Source organism: Bos indicus, chromosome 2 (genome assembly GCF_029378745.1).
Source record: "Bos indicus isolate NIAB-ARS_2022 breed Sahiwal x Tharparkar chromosome 2, NIAB-ARS_B.indTharparkar_mat_pri_1.0, whole genome shotgun sequence".
NCBI classification, from domain to species: domain Eukaryota; kingdom Metazoa; phylum Chordata; class Mammalia; order Artiodactyla; family Bovidae; genus Bos; species Bos indicus.
This window is the reverse complement of record NC_091761.1, coordinates 79,583,610-79,602,793: the sequence shown is the minus strand read 5'-3', so window position 1 is coordinate 79,602,793 and position 19,184 is coordinate 79,583,610. Positions and strand designations below refer to the sequence as shown.

Below are 19,184 nucleotides of genomic sequence, written 5' to 3'. Positions count from 1 at the left end.
TGGACCACCAGGGAAGCCCCACTTCATTCTTTTAAGAACAAGCTGATGAATGAGAGGGGAGAGAAAGTAGATATTTCAGTTCATGTCTTCCAAAATCCATTCATCCACATTGCCACATTGGGTAGTTTTTGCCTTGGTTCTCCTCTTCTTCCCTCTTCCCTTTCTCTTCCTTTCTGGGGGACCTCCAGTAGATAATGTACCTATGTGTAGAATGACTAGGGCCAGGAAATACAGCACATTAGTAGCATTCACACCTGCAGATGAGTGTTATTTGGTTAAAACAGTGTTAAGACTGCACTGTGTATTGTGGGGTGTACCTTTGCATGTGGGGAGGCAGGTTTATATTTTTAAACTATGCCTACAGTTGAAGTTTAGGAGATTTTTTCTTAAAAATCTAGAGTTGCAGCTTCTTCTGAAAAACTTTCCAGAGAAAAAAGCTATCTGTTAGATAGCTTCTCCACAAGCACATTATCTTCCTGCCCCAAGAGGCCTTTGAATTCACAGCACTGGATTTAAGGCTATTCTTCTTCTTTCATTCTTTTAAATGGCGTACAGTTGATTTGCAATGATGTGCTCCCAACATCTCCACCTACCTTCCCCGCAAGGGATACTCACACTGAACAATCTGGGTCAGCTGTCCAGAGGTAATTTTACTGTGACTACTCAGAAGGAAGGCACCAAAGCTGCCACCCAGAGCCTCAGATGTTCCATAACAACCTGAAAATTAGAAAAGTCTTCCCTTCCTCTGACTGGATGAGCCCCAGCACAGAGGCTGGTATCTTGGAAATTGAAGCAGTATAGATTTCAGTCCTCACCCATGCTCTCACCCAGTTCTCCTTGTGCAATGAGACAGTTGATAGCTCTTCTCAGAGGCCCTGAGACCAGCTCACTTGTTTATAATGACTCTTCCACAGCATCTTTTGTGCAGGTCACTGTATTCCCTGTCCAGAATGATGCTGACCCTATCCCGCATCTGTGTCTTACTTCCTTAGGCAGACTGAGCACCATTGTTCCTCCCCTGTCTGAATATAGCTTTTTCATCCTTCACTTTTTCTTATTAACCATGTCTCCTGGGTTTTCTGGCTACTTTAGTTCATCTTGGTCTTCAACTCTTCTGAATTCCTGTGGCATTCATGCTTAGTATTATAGATCAACTGAGAATTTATTCGTCTTATATATGCTTGTTTGGTCTTTGCTGTCAATTTGGTATCTCCTCAAGGAGATCCCTCCCTACATCATCTCATTCTGATGAGTGCAGTGTAGGAGCTTAGTGAATATTTCATACTGAAGTGAGTGGATTTACAAACAAGAATACAGCTCCTGTACCTAAAAGAGTCTCTGGGGACTTCTGCTTCAGACATGATGGATTAATAGGGATTAAGGTCACCAGATAAAATCTAAGAAGCCCCATTAAATTTGAATTTCAGATATAATTATACTCTAAGTATGGATTATAATAAAAAGTATTTGCTGTTGGTCTGATATTCAGATTTAAAAGAGTCTTTCCTTGTAGTTTTTTGGGTTTTTTTGCCTTTTTTGTTTTGTTTTGTTTTTTTGCCTTGTGTTTTGTTAAATCTGGCAAATCTTCCATGTGTGGATTTACCCTCCTGCTTTAAACAACTTTGAAAAAGCTGAAAAATATATGAAACAATGGTTTTCAGACACAGTGAACAGGCAGTGCAAGAGAATAATATTCCCTGAGAAGAGTGAAAAAATGAAGGAATTTTTATGATTGTCTAGCTTATTTTTTAAAAGGACAAAATTTCCAGGCTGCAGCACAGTAAGAGGGAACTCAAACAGAGCCTGGCAGGTCCCCTGGAGCTGAGAGTTTGAGGAGGCCAAGTTGGCTAGAATCCAGAGAGCTGAGCACCAGAAAGGAGACTGTAGAAGGTGCCCCTTGACTCTTCAGCTGAGTACTGATCAGTATCTGTGTGTGGAGCAATTACCCAAAGTTGGAGGGAAAACCACTAGAAAGGAGAGGGTGGAACAATTTCTGGAGTTCACAGAGGACTAGGCATAGTCCCAACATACTTCCAACAGCCAGAGTGGAAGAAGTCCATAATACATGATAATAGCAGAAATTGGCCAACTGGTTAAAAAAAAGCAAGACCCAGTTATAGGGTAACTGCAAGAAACCAGCTTCTAATATTAATAAGTAGTTAAAAGTAAAATATCAGGAAAATTGTATACCACATTAATGTGAATCAAGGAAAAGTGAAGTGGCTATATAAACATAAGACAAAGCAGCCTTCAGAGCAATATGCATTATCAGAGCAAAACACGGATAAAGAGGGATTTCATAATGATAAAAGGGGAAATCACCAAAAGGACAAAATAATCTTAAATGTTTATGCACTTAGTGTTCCTAAAAAAAAGAGAACAGAACTAAGAGGAGAATAGACAAATCCAGAATTATAACTCAAGATTTCAATACTCCTCTGATAATAATAAGATTAAGTCGGTTCAGTCATGTCCGACTATGTGACCCTGTGGCCCGCCAAGCTCCTCTGTCCATGGGATTTTCCAGGCAAGAATAGTGGAGTAGGTTGCCATTTCCTTCTCCAGGGGATCTTTTTGACCTCAGGATCAAACCCACATCTCTTATGTCTCCTGAACCAGCCACTAGTGCCACCTGGGAAGCCAAAACATATATTTTATTTATTTATTTAGGCTATTTTATTTCTTTATATAGGCTGAACTGCTCTCAGTTGTGGCATGTGGGATCTAGTTCCCTAATCAGGGATTGAACCTGTGCCCCCTGCATTATGAGCACAGAGTCTTGTCCACTGGGCCACCAGGGAAGTCCCAAAATGAAGGTCACTCAGTAGTGTCCAACCCTTTGCAACCCCATGGACTATACAGTTCATGGAATTCTCCAGGCCAGAATACTGAAGTGGGTAGCCTTTCCCTTCTCCAGGGGATCTTCCCAACCCAGGGATCGAACCCAGGTCTCTCACATTGCAGATAGGTTCTTTACCAGCTGAGCCACAAGGGATTGAATAAACAGGCAAAAAAAAAAAAAAAATCAGAAATTATATAGAAAACTATCAGACCTAATTGATATTCATAGGACACTCTACTCAATGGCAAAAGAGACTAGATTTTTAAAAATACATCCTAAATATTGAACAAGATAAATCATAGTTTATGCTGTAAAATAAAGTGCAATAAATTTAAAATAATTCAAATAACACAAAGTACAACAACCACAATTGAATTAAAAAGATAATACCAGATATTATCTTTTATTAAAAAGATAATAAACAAAGAGATACCTGGAAAATCTCCACATATCAGAATATTAGATGACACACTGGTTTAAAAACATCCATATGTCAAAGAAAGAATCATAAGGAAAATTAGAAAGCATTTTAAACAGAATGAATGAAAATTAAAAACAATACATAAAAATTTGTGGGATGCAGCTAAAGCAGTGGTAAAGGGGAAATATATACAGCACCCCATTCCAGTACTCTTGCCTGGAAAATCCCATGGACGGAGGAACCTGGTGGGGTACAGTCCATGGGATCGAGAAGAGTCAGGCACGACTGAGCGACTTCACTTTCATTTTTCACTTTCATGCATTGGAGAAGGAAATGGCAACCCACTCCACTGTTCTTGCCTGGAGAATCCCAGGGATGGGGAATCCTGGTGGGCTGCCGTCCATAGAGTCACACAAAGTCGGACACGACTGAAGCAACTTAGCATACTGGGGCTTCCCTGGTAAGCTCAGCTGGTAAAGAATCCGCCTTCAATGCAGGAAACCCTGATTCGATCCCTAAGTTGGGAAGATCCACTGGAGAAGGGTTAGGCTACCCACTCTAGTATTCTTGGTCTTCCCTGTGGCTCAGCTGGTAAAGAATCCACCTGCAATGCAGGAGACCTGGGTGCGATCCCTGGGTTGGGAGGATCCCCTGGGGAAGGGAAAGACTACCCACTTCAGTATTCTGGCCTGGAGAATTCCATGAACTGTATAGTCCATGGGTCCCAAACAGTTGGACACTGAGCAACTTGTATTGTACTAGGAAAGAAGAAAGATCCAATCAATGATCTAAGCATCCACCTTGCTGCTGCTGCTGCTGCTGCTAAGTCGCTTCAGTCATGTCTGACTCTATGTGACCCCATGGACTGCAGCCCACCAGGCTCCTCCTTCCATGGGATTTTCCAGGCAAGAGTACTGGAGTGGGTGCCATTGCCTTCTCTGAAGCATCCATCTTAAGACACATAAAAAATGTGAATTGAAATCAAAGTAAAAAGAAGAAAGGAAATTTAAAAAACCAGAGCAGAGGTCAATAAAATAACAGAAAAACAGCGAAAATCAATGAAATCAAAAGCTTGTCTTTGATATAATCAATAAAATTGATAATCTAGTTAGATTGTTATGGAAAAAAGAAGACATAAACTATCAGTATCAGAACTGACAGAGGTGACATTATATATATACTACAGATATTAAAAAGAACAAGAAGAGACTATGAACAACTTTCTGTCTATAATTTAACTATTTATATAAAAAAGATAAATTTTCAAATTGAAGTATAGCTGTTTTATAATATTGTGTAAGTTTCAGGCATATATAACAAAGTGATTTGTTTATACATATACATGTTTATGGGCTTCCCAGGTGGTGCTAGTGGTAAAGAACCCAACTACCAATGCAGGAGACATGAGACACAGGTTTGATCCCTGAGTTGGGAAAATCCCCTCTGGAAGTAGGTATGGCAACTCACTCCAGTATTCTTGCCTGGAGAATCCCCATGACCAGAGGAGCCTGGTAGGCTACAATTCATAGCGTTTCAAAGAGTCAAACACAATTGAAGCGACAAATCCTGCACTCATGCATATATGTATTTATCTGTATTCTTTCCCATTATAATTTAGTACACAATACTGAATATAGTTCCCTATGCTATACAGTAAATCTTTGTTGTTTATCTATTTGGATATATGGTACTGTGCATCTGTTAATCCCATACTCCCAATTAATCCCTCCTCCCCTTTCCCTTTAAAGAATTTGCCTGCAATGCAGGAGACACTGGTTTTATCCCTGGGTGGGGAAGATCCCCTGGAGAAGGGAATGGCTACTCACTCCAGTATTCTTGCCTGAAGAATTCCATGGACAGAGGAGCTGGTAGGCTACAGTCTGTGGGGTCACAAAGAGCTAGACGTAACTGAGCAACTATTACTTTCACTTTCCTCTGCCTTTGGTTACCATAAGTTTGTTTTCTATATCTGAGTCTGTTTTGTAATTAAGTTCATTTTTATTATTTTTTTAGATTCCACATGTAAGTGATATAATATACGTCTTTGACATACTTCACTTAGTATGATAATCTCTAGGTGCATTTATATTTCTCCAAATAGCATTATTTCATTCATTTTTATGACTGAGTAGTATTCCATTGTGTGTATGTACCACATCTTCTTTATCCATTCATCTGTTGATGAACAATTAGGTTGTTTCCGGGTCTGGGCTATTGTGAACAGTGTCGCAGTGAACACTGGAGTGCACATATCGTTCTAATTCAGTTTTCTCTAGATATGTGCCTTAGAGTGGGATTGCTGGATTATATGGTCATGCTACTTTTAGTTTTTTTAAGGAACCTCCATACAGTTTTCCATAGTGACTGTACTAATTTATATTCCTATCAACAATGTAGGAGGGTTCCCTTTTCTCCATATCTCCAGCATTTATTATTTGTAGACTTTTTAATGATGGCCATTCTGACTAGTGTGAGAATGTTGCAGGTACTTCGTTGCAGTTTTGTTTGGCATTTCTCTAATAATTAGTGATATTGAGCATCTTTCATGTGCCCATTGGCCATCTGTATGTCTTCTTGAAGAAATGTCTATTTAGATCTTCTGTCTCTTTTTTGATTGGGTTGTTTCTTTTTGTTATTGAGTTGTATGAGATGTTTGCATATTTTGGAAATCAAACTCTTCTTGGTTGCATCATTTGCAAATATTTTCTCCCAGTCTGTAGATTGCTCTTTGTTTATGGTTTCCTTTGCTGTAAAAAAGCTTACAAGTTTGATTAGGTTCCATTTGTTCATTTTTGCTTTTATTTCTATTGCCTTGTGAGATGAACCTAAGAAAACATTGGTATAATTTATGTCAGAGAATGTTTTGCCTGTGTTCTCTTCTAGTAGTTTTACGGTGTCAGGTCTTATATTTAAGTCTTTAATCCATCTCAAGTACCTTTGTTCAGGGTATGAGGGCGTGTTCTAGCTTCATTGATTTACATGTGGCTGTCACACTTGCCCAACACCACTTGCTGAACAAACTTTTCTTCTCCATTGTATTTTCATGCTTTCTTTCTCAAAGATTAATTGACCATAGGTGTGTGGGTTTATTTCTGAACTGATTTATTGAAGCAAATCAATTAGACCAACTGAAGGCAGCACTCAATGAAAAGCATCCAAAATGAGTCAAAAGAAAGGGCATTGTCTTCCATAAGTGGAGCACAAGATCATGTGTTCCTTGATGACCAGGCAAAAACTGTTGTAGCTTGACTCGGAAGTTCTGATTCACTGTTTTGATTACTGTAGCTTTGTCATATCATCTGAAGTCTAGAAGGTTTATGCCTCCAGCTTTGTTCTTTTTCCTCAGGCTTTAGCAGAAATTCTTTTTTTTTTTTTTTTTTTTGGTTCCATATTTTAGGGTTATTTTTTCTAGTTTGGTGAAAATGTCATGCATAATTTGGTAGGGATCACATTAATGGATAAATTTTTTGAATTATACAAACTATCAAAGTTCACACAAAAGAAAATATTGGGTTGGCCAAAACTCTCCTTCAGTTTTTTAAGTAAGAATAAAAGACAGTTTTCATTTTCACCAGTAACTTTGCTGAATGAGGTATTAACCATGTTGTTCCATGACCTTCTGCCATTTTTCAGGCAACTTCATAATTCCATCTTCCCAAGCTTTTTATCTTTTTGATCAAAGAACTCTTTCAGGTACCTTTTACAGTTTTTCAGGGAATTGAAAATTTTTTACCATTAAGGGAATTTTGTAAAGACTGAAATAAATGGATGTCCAAAGGTGAAATGTATGATAAGTATGGCAGATGAATTAGAACTTCCCAGACAAACTGCAACAATTTTCCCCTGGTCATCAAAGAAACATGTAGTCTTCCACTATCCTGATGGAAGATGATACATTTTCTGTTGACTAATTTTGGATGCTTTTCATTGAGTGCTGCCTTTAGTTGGTCTAATTGATTTGCTTCAAAATGGGGGTCAATGGAAAGTTTTGAACAGTAGAGTCAAATGACCCATGTCTAATGATCTATATCAAGTTTTTTGTCTCTGTTGCACACCTTCTCCATCCCCCCAGACTTCATGAATGATCAGTATGGTTTTTGTTGCAATGGTATGAAAGAAATGAAAAGAGTATTTGAGGCAAGTTTTGTGCCATGTTTTGTTCTCTCTCTCATTCTTTCCCCATTTTCAGCTTCCTTTACCTTCCTGTATCTTCCTCTTTCCTTTCCTCTCTTATTTTTCTCTCCTATCTATTCCATTGTCCCAATTTCTATTTATGTCTTTAAGTGGAGTCCTTTAGCTGTTTTTTCACTTTTTCCTATCACCCTAAACAGCGTAACCAAACTCTTTTCCTAAGTAAAGATTATTCTCTCCCTAACATATTTGAGAAAATAAGAGAGAAATTGAAAGATGACTTCTTCTCTTCAACTTGTATTCAAATAGAATTAATGCACATCAAATTGCAGTCTTGAAATTGGAAGACACTTACTTCTTGAAAAGAAGGCTAAGACAAACCTGCTGCTGCTAAATCACTTCAGTCGTGTCCGACTCTGTGCGACCCAGTAGACGGCAGCCCACCAGGCTCCTCCATTCCTGGGATTCTCCAGGCAAGAACACTGGAGTGGGTTGCCATTTCCTTCTCCAATGCATGAAAGTGAAAAGTGAAAGTGAAGTCACTTGGTCGTGTCCGACCCTCAGCGACCCCATGGACTACAGCCTTCCAGGCTCCTCCATCCATGAGATTTTCCAGGCAAGAGTACTGGAGTGGGGTGCCATTGCCTTCTCCTAGATAGCATATTAAAAAGGAAAGACTTCACTTTGCCAACAAAGGTCCATATAGTCAAAGCTATGGTCTTTCTTTTGTACAGATGTTAGAGTTAGACCATAAAGAAGGCTGAGCACTGAAAAACTGATGCTTTCAAGCTGCAGTACTGGATAAGATTCTTGAGAGTCCCTAGGACAGCAAGGGGATCAAGCCTGTCAATCCTAAGGAAAATCAACCCTGAATACTCACTGGAAGGATTGATGCTGAAGCTCCAATACTTTGGCCACCTGATGTGAAGAGATGAGTCACTGGAAAAGATCCTGATGCTGGGAAAGATTGAAGGCAAAAGGAGAAGAGAGTGGCAGAGGATGAGATGGTTGGATGGGATCACTGACTCAAGGAACATGAACTTGGACAAACTCTGGGAGATGGTGAGGGACAGCAAAGCCTGGTCTGCTGTAGTCCATGGGGTCACAAAGAGTCAGACATGACCTAGTGACTGAACAACAACAACATAACTACTAATAAATGTATAAATGTGAGATGTCATAATAATCAAGTGTAGAGTCAAACTTGGCAGGGATGAAGGGACTTGACAAGGAAAGTCACTAGAGAGAGCCCTTCTCAGAACAGACTTTGATGATGGAGTCCTTCATCAACTCTTCTTCTGTTCAGTAAACATTTCTTGAAAACCTGCTCTGTTCCAGGCACTGAGCTGAACACTAAAATACAAAGAAAATGAGCATTTAGTCCTGACTCCCTAAATATTCAGTCCAGAGAGAGAATTGCATATGAAAAATACACAAAATAAAATGAGGTGGTTAAGGGCTATTTAACTGTCCACATAAGCAGAACTTTTTTGGAAAAGTCTACAACTCAAATATCCTAGCCTGCTATCAAACTTCATTGTCTCATTTGTGGCTCAATAGAAACACTCACCTCATGTACAGTATAAACAAGATGCTATAGAAGCATGTAATTTGCTAAATGTTTTGGAACACTGTTGGCAATGTGCCTATCATCATGATACATCAAGGACTTTTAAATGCATGGCTAATTGTCCATATGCTCCATAGGAATGCTGGAGAATCAGAGGATACGAATCATCTCTAACCAATAGACTATGTAATGAGTGTATTTTGGAATTTGTGTTTAGATCCTTAAATTTACCTCTTCCTTAACTCTCTGAGCAATTTATTGCTTTTATTATCAGAGCAGGTAAGGTTTTTTTTTTAGTAAAGCTGAACGGTTACAAATGTTTCTGGAGTCAGACAGTCTGGCGTTTCAATCCTGAAACTGTCCCCTTATCTGTTTAAGATTTACCAGATCCTCCAGCCTCATTATCTCCTTATCTGTCACTTGATGATAAGAATAATACTTAATCCTGGGGTATGTTGTAAGGATTAGCATTGTTTTAACAATGCATGTGAAGTTCTCAGCCCTTGCCTGCCAAGGAGTTAGAGCTGAAAAAGTTGTTGTTATTCAGTGGCTCAGTCATGTCAGACTCTTTGGGACCCCATAGACTGCAGCATGCCAGGCTTCCCCGTCCTTCACTATCTCCACCAGCTTGTTCAAACTCAAGTTCATTGAGTTGGTGAGGCTATCCAATCATCTCATCCTCTGCTGTCCCCTTCTCTTTCTACCTTCTATATTTCCCTTTATCAGGGTCTATTTCAATGAGTCGGTTCCTTGCATCAGGTGGCCAAAAAAAAGTTCTATTGCAGGGTGGGGGGTGGTGGGGGGGTGGTAAGGAGGTGAGAGGTGGGGTGGAGTAGGGGGATGGAGCGGGTGGGGGAAGGCAGATTTATAATTTGCAATGTTTTAGAGGGGACAGTAGAGGGAGCACTGTCATTGGGAATTGGACTTAAGTAGGTAGCAAGGCCTTAGCTTACAAAGCCCTTAGGTTACAAAGCCCTTGGCTTACAAAGAATAGCAAGGAGAGATAAGAAAGCCTACCTCAGTGATCAGTGCAAAGAAATAGAGGAAAACAATAGAATGGGAAATACTAGAGATCTCTTCAAGAAAATTAGAGATACCCAGGGTTGGACACGACTGAGCGACTTCACTTTCACTTTTCACTTTCATGCATTGGAGAAGGAAATGGCAACCCACTCCAGTATTCTTGCTTGGAGAATCCCAGGGATGGGGGAGCCTGGTGGGCTGCCGTCTCTGGGGTCGCACAGAGTCGGACATGACTGAAGCGACTTAGCAGCAGCAGCAGGGAACATTTCATGCAATGAAACAGCTCAATAAAGGACAGAAATGGTATGGACCTAACAGAAGCAGAAGATATTAAAAGAGGTGGCAAGAATACACAGAAGAACTGTACAAAATGGATCTTCACGACCCAGATAATCAAAATGGTGTGATCACCCACCTAGAGCCAGACATCCTGGAGTGTGAAGTCAAGTGGGCCTTAGGAAGTATCACTACAAACAAAGCTAGTAGAGGTGATGGAATTCCAATTGAACTTTCAAATCCAAAAGATGATGCTGTGAAAGTGCTGCACTCAATATGCCAGCAAATTTGGAAAACTCAGCAGTGGCCACAGGACTGGAAAAGGTCAGTTTTCAGATTCAGATTCAGATTCCAATCCCAAAGAAAGGCAATGCCAAAGAATGCTCAAACTACCACACAGTTGCACTCATCTCACATGCTAGTAAAGTAATGCTCAAAATTCTCCTAGCCAGGCTTCAGCAATATGTGAACCATGAACTTCCAGATGTTTAAGCTGGTTTTAGAAAAGGCAGAGGAACCAGCGATCAAATTACCAACATCCATTGGATTATCAAAAAAGCAAGAGAGTTCCAGAAAAACATCTATTTCTTCTTTATTGACTATGCCAAAGCCTTTGACTGTGTGGATCACAATAAACTGTGGAAAATTATTAAAGAGATGGGAATACCAGGCCACCTGACTTGCCTCCTGAGAAATCTGTATGCAGGTCAGGAAGCAACAGTTAGAACTGGACATGGAACAACAGACTGGTTCCAAATAGGACAAGGAGTACGTCAAGGCTGTATATTGTCACTGTGCTTATTTAACTTATATGCAGAGTATACCTCATAAGAAACGTTGGGCTGGATGAAGCACAAGCTGGAATAAAGATTTCCAGAGAAATATCAATAACTTCAGATATGCAGGTGACACCACCCCTATGGCAGAAATGAAGAACTAAAGAGCCTCTTGATGAAAGTGAAAGAGGAGAGTGAAAAAGTTGGCTTAAAGCCCAACAATCAGAAAACAAAGATCATGGCAATCCAGGTCCATCACTTCATGGCAAATAGATGGAGAAACAGTTGAAACAGTGGCAGACTTTACTTTTTTGGGCTCCAAAATCACTATAGATGGTGACTGCAGCTATGAAATTAAAAGATGCTTACTCCTTGGGAGAAAAGTTATGATCAACCTAAACAGCGTCTTAAAGAGCAGAGACATTACTTTGCCAACAAAGGTCCAACCAGTCAAGGCTATGATTTTTTCAGTAGTCTTGTATGGATGTGAGAATTGGACTATAAAGAAAGCTGAGTGCTGAAGAATTGATGCTTTTGAACTGTGGTGTTGGAGAAGACTCTTGAGAGTCCCTTGGACTGCAAGGAGATCCATCCTAAAGGAAATCAGTCCTGGATATTCATTGGAAAGACTGAAGCTGAAGCTGAAACCCCAATACCTGATGTGAAGAGCTGACTCGTTTGAAAAGACCCTGATGCTGGGAAAGACTGAAGGCAGGAGGAGAAGGGGATGACAGAGGATGAGATGGTTGGATGGCATCACCGATGCAATGGACATGAGTTTGAGTAAACTCCAGGAGTCGGTGATGGACAGGGAGGCCCAGCGTGCTGCAGTCCATGGGGTCGCAAAGAGTTGGACATGGCTGAGCGACTGAACTGAACTAAAACCCTTAGCACAAGGCATTGTCTCTGTTTTTTGATTGAGCTTGAGTGACCTACACAGATGAGCTGGTAAGACCCACACCAGACTGCCTTGTTCCAATAATCCTGTGTACCGCTCATTTGATACTAGCTACCTTGGACTCCAGTGTATCTTTCTGTGTGTATGTATTCTGCTGGTCCAATCAGCTAACCTACCCCTGTTCCCTTGGGACACACAAGAGAGGAAGCTTGGACAGAGAGGTAAGGTGCCACCACAAAAATCAAAACAAACAAATGTTTATGTTCTTTGTATAAGAATTGGGGAGAAGGTGGAGGTGGCTTGTATCCCGTGGAGGGAAAGTGACACCCCTTCTCTTCCTGTCTCACGGCCTCCAAAACAAACAGATCTCCTGAGCATAGCGGAAAAAGCAGTCAGAAGAACAGACTGAATCCTCTCTGCCACCGACTTACAGATGTGAACCTGTTTACCTCACCTTACCTGTCTTCATCCCATCTCCATTTGAAACCCTGTCTGTACAACCAGGGGGAAGGGAAAATGGAGTTTATTAACCTAGTGACCTCCAAAGTTTCTTACAATCTGGCTATGTTTATTATTCTATTCACAACAGCTACTGAGCATTTTTCCTTATCTCATTCCTGACATTAGACCTTTGAATCTTCTCAGCAATTTTGTATGGGCTATGGTATTGCCATTTTTATGGGTAGTTTGGAACTCAGAGGTTAGGTAGCTAATCCAACTTTGTACTGCTAGAAAGTGGCAAAATGAGTACTAGAATCTATATTTCAGGAAGTCTATAATCTGTTATTTCCGTCTTAAGATGAGACGAAAGACAACAAAACAAAACAGCAGTAGGGCTTATAAGAGGGCAGTTAGGGGACAATTTAAAGCGGAGAGAAATCTCTGAAGGTCTTTGGGTTTGGGAAACTTTATGGGGATTTCACATTAGAATGCTTTTGTTTGATTTGCTTTGAATTGTTTTGGGGAAGGTTGGTTTGAGGTTTTCTGTTTTTGTTTTGTTTGTTTCTGACGAGGCGCTGACGAGGCCAAGGCCAGTGTAGGGTCAAGAAATTGGGGACCTAGCTTTTTAGATTTAATTCAAAGAAAGAGAAGCAAGGGGGATATAGGGATACCCTTTCCTAGAAGCCTGGCTTAGTTCGTGAAATAGGAAAAGAACCAGAATTTAAGTGTATGTATGAAACCAAGAGACTGTTCATTTGAGTGGAGATTCCCTCATGATCTAGAACTCTGGGTAACTGACTACAGTAGACAGGAGATGGTGCATGGAGCAAGGATTCCGAAAGTGTTGTCTGAGGACCCCTGGGAGTAGTCCTCCAGGTCTTTTCAGGCTGTCCTCCAGGGTAGCACTATTTCATAATAATACTGGTTTGCCTTTTCACTTTGTTGACATCTACACTGATAGCACCAAAGCCATGATGGGTAATCTTGGTGCCTTAGAATGAACCAAGGTGTGGTGCCAAATTATCCTAGTATTCACTGCATCTTTCACCACCACGCACTTCAGTTTTTATTTACTTATGTATTTATTGGCTGCGCTGGCTCTCTGTTGCTGTGCACAGGCTTTCTCTAGGTTTGGAGAGTGGGGGCTACTCTCCAGTTGTGCTGTGTAGGCTTCTCATAGTGGCGGCTTCTCTCGTGTGGAGCACAGGCTCTAGTTGGTTGCAGCCTGTGGGCTCAGTAATTGTGGTGCACGGGCTTAGTTGCTCCGTGGCATGTGGGATCTTCTTGGACCAGGGATCAAATCAGTGTCCCTTGTGTTGCAAGGAATATTCTTAACGACTGGGCCACCGTGGAAACCCCTAAAATTTTTTAAATGCCAGTGTGAGTTAAGAATTTACAAAAAAGTAGGAAAACATATTAATTGTATTAAATCTCAGATCTTGAATCCATGTGTCTTTAATATTCTGTGTGATGAAATGGGACATACACGTACTAATATACAATGGTCACTTCAAAGAAAAGCAATTATGTGATTCTTTAAGTTGTCCACGCACTGTCCTGGCCATTTTTACTTGAAAAAAATGACTGACTATGGCTATGAAGACTTGGGTATTTGGAAGACATTTTCCTGAAAACAAAGTGAGTTATCACTTCAAGGAAAACAGTTGGCAATATTTGTTGCCATTAACAAAACCGGAGCTTTTAAGCAAGTTTGGAAAACTTGTATCTGTCATCACGAATTTAACAGCTTTCTAATACTTAAAATGGGGCTTCCCTGGTGGCTCAGCAGTGAAGAATCTGCCTGCCAATGCAGGAGACAGGGGCTTGATCCCTGGGTCAAGGAGATACCTTGGAGAAGAAAATGGCAACCTACCCCAGTATTCTTGCCTAAGAAATCCCATGGACAGAGCAGGCTGGTGGGCTACAGTCCTTGGTGTTGAAAAGAGTCAGACCCAACTTAGTGACTAAACAACAATACTTAAAACACTTTTCTAAAGAGATCAGTGGTGATGTTAACTACTGTGATTTTCTGTTATTGTATGTTGAAATGTGTCAGCATTTGGAAGAGTTGTGTAATTCAGTGAACCAATATTTTCCAAACTGAACAATGTGTGATATTACAAAATTCTGAGTGTGTTAAGAGTTCAATTCAAAAAACAAGGTATACCAATGGACTTTAATGTAACAGTGTATGTAAAGTTTGCTGATATGGCTTCACATTCCACAATACAACTAACTCCTAAGGAATTACCACTTGTTGAGTTTTGGTGTGGTACCAAAGAAGAATACCAACATTATCTGAAAAAGATTAAAATGTTCTTCCCTTTTCTAGTTACGTATCTATGTAAGTCCAGATTTTCTCCAGATACTTTAAGCAAAACAATATTTTGCAATAAATTAAATGTAGAAGTGGCTGTCTTTTCTCAAATCAGACATTAAAGAGATTTCTAAAAATGTAAATCAACGCCAATCTTCTATTTTGCCTGTCTGTTGGAAAATATGCTTGTTTTCCATTTTAAAATGTTTAGCACATAGTGGGTTTATGACTATAATTTTAAGTGAATAGATGTTTTAACTTTCAGAGTTAATTTTGAGTACAATAATTAAAAATGAATACAGAATAGAAATACACAAAAGTTCTTTGGGGTTGTCAACAATTTTTTTAAGAGTATAAAGGTGTCTTGAGACCAAACAGTTGGAATACTGCTGGGAGTATCCCAAGGTGAGGTTTTTAAGAGAAGGGAACAAACTCTCAGCTTTCTATAGCAGTCACTCAATAGTTGACTATAATGATGATAAAGACCCACAAAACCAGTGTGACTAATGTTGTAAGGCAGGAAGTGAAAAGTGTTAAATGAGTGGGCTGGTTCTACACTGTCCAATATGGTAGCCACTAGCCACATGTGGCTATTAAGCACTTGAAATGTGGAGACTCCTAACTAAAATGGCAAGTACACACCAGACTTCAAAGATTTCGTATGAAGTAAGGAGTATTTTCTCTCAGTCTTCTTTTTTCTTTAAGTTTAAAAAATTGAAGTACAGTTGATTTACAATGTTGTGTTAGTTCCTGGTACCCAGCAAAGTGAATCAGTTTTGTATATAATATACATATATATGATATTAAATATAGTTCCCTGTGCTATATAGTGGGATCTTTTGTATATGGAATGCTGTCTCTCATTAATAACTTTTTATACTGATTATATGCTGAAATGTTAATATTCTGTATGTATTGGGTTATTTACAGTATTAAAAGTAATTTAATTGTTGCTTTTTCCTTTTTTAACATGGCTACTAGAAAAGTGAACATACGTTGCTTGCATTTTATTTCTCTTGGACAGCATTAGCTTGGACATGATCAGAATTCAGAGCAGGGAAAAGTTGCTTACAGGGTTGGAGTCATTGGTGAAATCTTCACTGAGAAGGAGAGGATTTCAGTGAGTAGACAAGTTGGGGAAGAAACTGCAGCTGAAGGGAGCATCAGTACTAAAATATGAGAGGATAATCTAGAAAGCAGAGGAGACTGATACATCAGATTGTGGGCTCTCAGGGTGGGCCAGGAGGGTGGGGGAGAGAAGTTTCTGAAAGAGGTTAGGACCAAGTTGAACAGAACTTTGAGTGCCAAGAATTTGGACTTTTTCCTATAAGGCACTGTCCGTGTCCCCTGAAGAAAACCAGGCTTTGCCCCATGGCTGCTGGAGCAGCCCAGATGAGGCACTTCCTTCAGGTGGGGACAGAGCAGCATAAGTTCCTGGAAACTGCCCAGTGAGCAAGCAACCAGGACTAGCTCTACCTGACAAATGAATTTAGATGATGACTTTGAATTTAGATGTTTGACTTTGGGGTTGATTGACTTGTTCTTTGTAAGTGAGGGAGAGGGGTGGTAAATTTAATCACATGATGATATCTCCTGAAAGAGGAGGAGAATCCTCTGTGATGCTGGCTAGCACCATGCTGTGAAGCAAGGGCTTTGACCTTGGCAGATCTCTCCAGGCATGTGCATAAACAGATTGAGTCGTTCTTTCTACCTCTTTTAGTCTATCGTCCATTTTTGTTTTTGTGTCTTTATTTTCCTGAACGTTTGTAGAACTCTTACTGCATGTCAGGGGATGTTAACATCTGGCTCAGAGATGAAAAGAAAACAGCGCTTAGGAGGTAGTTGAACTCCCCAGGTTCTTATCCAGTCTTTGCAGGTAAATCATTGAGTAACTCGGGTCACCTCTTTGGGCCCCGTGTCTCTCCAGATAGGAAAGAGGAGTCAGAACCAGATGAGGCCAAGACTCCCTCCAGCTCTGGGGTTCTAGAACCAGTCCACCTCACAGAGGGAGAAACACATCCCCTTGCAACCAGACGTAGCTACTGGGTAGGGGCGGATGATTCTGGGCTGGTAAGGGCAGGTGTCCACCTGCGCAGGAGCTGGTTCCAGCCGCTGGGTGAGGTTCTTCCGCTGGTGAGCAGACCCTGTTAGAATCCGCGCACAGTGAAGTCTTCCATTGGCTGTTTTCATCCTGGCGACCCACTCCTTTCATCCCTGGGGCTGGCTCCCACCGTGGTGAGTAGAGTCTATAGGGAGGAAGCCGGGAAGCCAGGAATTTAGGTCGGGGCAAGTAAGTCTGCGCTTCCCTGATAGTTCAGTCGGTAAAGAATCTGCTGGCAATGAGGGAGACCTGGGTTCGATCCCTGGGTTGGGACGATCCCGTGGAAGAGGGCATGGCAATCCACTGCAGTATTCTTGCCTGGAGAATCCTCCTGGCCGGCTACAGTCCATGGATGGGGTCGCAAAGAGTCGGACAGGACTGAGCGACTAAGCGCGGCACAAGTAAGTCTGCAGGGGCTCTCGGTCTGGGGAAACCGGAAGAAAAAGAGAGTGTGGCCCCCACCCACCCTCTTCTTCCTGACACCCTCGGGCCACAGGGAGTGGCTGGAGTGATTGATGGGGATGAGGAGAGGGCGCCCCGCGTGGTGGCTTCAACCTGTTTCTGCTCTTTAGCGTTTCTAGAATAGGCAGTGGGTGGGAACGACCCTAGTAAAGTACCGGAGGTTCTAACACTGACGCACAGGAAAGCCTCAAGTAGGAGGAGAAATGCAAATCCCCTCTGACGGAGGCGTCAGCGGCTAGGTCCTGGGGGACCGCGCTGGGCGATTCCCATCCCGGACTTGAGCACCGCCTGGGACGCGGGCAGAGGGAGCCAGGTAAGGAGGCAGACCGCACCTTGGCGTGGCTTCTCTGGAGGAGGGCGGGCCAGGACGTGGTTCTGCAGGTTTTGCCGCGCCCGTGCTGTATTGACAGTTACTTCACGGTAATCTAGCTGAGGAAGAGGAGTTTTAGAAACAAGCGGTCGACTCCATGATTCAAAGGTTCGCTGTGGCGCGGGTCTCTCCGCGGCAAGACCCGGGCACTGTGCCCGGGAGACTGTGAACTTGGGTGGGTGCGACCGCTGTGGCTGCAGCGGGGGTGTGTCCACGCCGAGTGTGGCCCCTGCGCTTCACTTTCTTAGCCAGCGGCTCTTAACTCTCATGCCTGGCATTAGATTGCTTGCCTGGGTTTCAGCCAGAAGCCCGCGACGGAGGTAGCCAGTGATTGAGGCTTTGATAAGAGCAGTGATGTTTTAGGGTAAGTCGCCCCCTTTTCACAGAACCCCAAAGCGGCAGCGTTAGCCCCCAGGCGGTGGGAGAAAACGCCCGTTTATCAGGCTTCTTCTAGGGCCAGGCATTCAAAGAGACTAGGCAGGCACTCAGTCTTCAAAAGAAATGCTCGGTAGTTTTCTTGGGATGGGAACAATTAGCCCTTAGAGAGTGAAGGTGTTTTTAGGTCCTTTAAAGGCATTACTAGAGGCTGCAACAGAAAAAAGTGTCCTGAGTCTATAAACCTGTCTTTCCCCCGTTCAGCCTTGTGTTCATCTCTCTGGAGGGTGGACTCAGATCCTAGGAGTGATCTAACTTTAGGATGGGTTCAGTCCAGTTAATTCTTAGTTAGAAAATAGATTTTCATCCAGGTCATAGCAGAGATTGAACAATAGTAGCAGTTACAATTATAATGCTATTCTCAGCACCTGTTCTTTTGTCATTCACTAGAATAAACTGATAGAGCAGAGCCATGGGGACTCTGTCAACACATGTTGCAATTTTGAGAGGAATATATATACACCCAACATCAGGAAAGACAACCATGTGTAGTGTCAGGAGACCTCAGGTTGTTCCTTGGGAGCTGTGTGTCTTGGGCAAGTCATTTTGCCTATGTGTCCCTCAGATTTTTTTTCTTTTCATTTTAAAGTCAGAATAATACTAGCCACCTGTGCTATTTACAGCATCCAGAGACCCACTCATTCTTCTCTTAATGAGTACTTACTGAGCACTTTCGCCTAGGATTATATGTATAAATATAGTGATAAGAAAGTGAAAAAAATTTTTCCAGTCACTTTCGTTTAGCAAAACATTGGCATTAATCTTTTTTAAATACAAAAGGTGCTCCTGAAATGGTTCCCTTTGAAACCTGAGAAATTTATCATCATAATGTTCTGTAAGCAAAAGGAAATCTTAATATACCTACAGGGTAAGTTGAAACACCATTGTGATTGATCACATAAAAAGTTTCTTTGTTTGATCTAGAATTAGTGACAAAACAATAAAAAATTTGACTTTGGGAAAAATAAAATACTGTAATTTCAAGGAGAGATGTCATATTCATTTCCTTGAGTTAAGAAATACGTCTAAAGCTTCTAAATTGGACAGAATGGGGTTATGTTGGGGAAACACATACTTTTGTTTTATGACACACCGCCAACTGCATCAAGTGGTTTCTTCTT

General features: G+C 41.3%; 1 protein-coding gene across 6 annotated transcripts in view; it reads left to right on the top strand.

Annotated features, from left to right (window-relative positions):
* The window catches only part of STAT4 (signal transducer and activator of transcription 4), a 136,558-nt gene that overhangs the window by 14,484 nt on the left and 102,890 nt on the right, over positions 1-19,184 (top strand). Inside the window, exon 1 of one of the 6 annotated variants that reach the window (XM_070769412.1) lies at positions 16,768-16,930. The exons of 4 other annotated variants lie outside the window; for them this stretch is intronic. The gene's annotated coding sequence lies outside the window, so the exon portion shown is untranslated. Of the gene's footprint in view, positions 1-16,767; positions 16,931-17,416; positions 17,572-19,184 lie in introns of those variants that run through there. One more of the 6 variants, XM_070769398.1, reaches the window with a different exon arrangement.